The 1,031-nt window shown below is 33.6% G+C and overlaps 1 protein-coding gene across 3 annotated transcripts in view; it reads right to left on the bottom strand.

Annotated features, from left to right (window-relative positions):
• The window catches only part of LOC100160248, a 78,741-nt gene that overhangs the window by 3,346 nt on the left and 74,364 nt on the right, over positions 1–1,031 (bottom strand). The window lies entirely within an intron of this gene.

Below are 1,031 nucleotides of genomic sequence, written 5' to 3'. Positions count from 1 at the left end.
AGAATTTGAATATAATATGTACAATTTAAATAAAAAAATAGAGCGGGTATAGGTACTTAAAAATCACTACGTATAATATGAACGCAAAGCCTAACGAGGGGAATCATTCGTTAATTAATAAACTATGAAATTATTGAAATATTTTAAACTACAAAATAATAAATAATAATTATTAATTACATAGAAACAAAATTACGAAAACCAAAATTATATTTATATTGCCTATAGAATTTTAACTTTGAAGACAAATCCATAAGCTACCTATATACCTATTCGCAGTGGCGGGCTGCAGAAGTTCAATTTTAAATGACGCATTTTCATAATTATGTACTTACCACCACCATCATATTTTTACTTATAACAAAGTTATGATGTTAATAAAATGTGATCAAAAGAACCAAGAGGTCAGGCTTTAGCATGTAATTCTGTGCCACAGTCACGGGGTGGCACCGCCCCCTTTGAAAAGTTGATGCAACTGCGTCAAAATTGACCACTTCGGCTCGCCACTGCCTATTCGTAATATTATTCACGTAAACATTCAAAAGTAAATGTAAAATCTTTATCGTTGTTTAATATTTTATTAGGTATATATACATATAATTGGTATAAGTAGAAGTCTAAAGTATAGTATTATAAATCATACATATTTTTGTATGTAACATTTTCATGATCGCTGAATCCAACAGCGGAGCCGCTGCAGCAGGGTGGGTGAGTGGGGCCCTCGTGGCCTCGTCTGAGCCCATTGTTTTTAAGGAGAGATAAAAACCTAACTCAACTTGCAGTACCTAACACAATTAATCCAAAAAAACCTCCTCCTATTTATTACTTGAAACTTGTACTATTATAATTTATAGCGCCCTGTTCACACTATAATAAAAGGCAAGCATCTGGGCCCTGTAAAGAAAAATTGCGTATAGGTACGGTTAAATATATCGATAAATACTTTACGGGGTTCTTACTCCATACATAGACCAGGCATACGCCAAACAAATAAAAAAAAAACCACCGAGTGGATGGCACTCCGCTGTACA

The sequence above is a fragment of the Acyrthosiphon pisum genome, chromosome A1 (genome assembly GCF_005508785.2).
Source record: "Acyrthosiphon pisum isolate AL4f chromosome A1, pea_aphid_22Mar2018_4r6ur, whole genome shotgun sequence".
NCBI lineage: Eukaryota > Metazoa > Arthropoda > Insecta > Hemiptera > Aphididae > Acyrthosiphon > Acyrthosiphon pisum.
The sequence above is the reverse complement of the archived record's forward strand: the minus strand, read 5'-3'. Positions and strand labels throughout refer to the sequence as shown.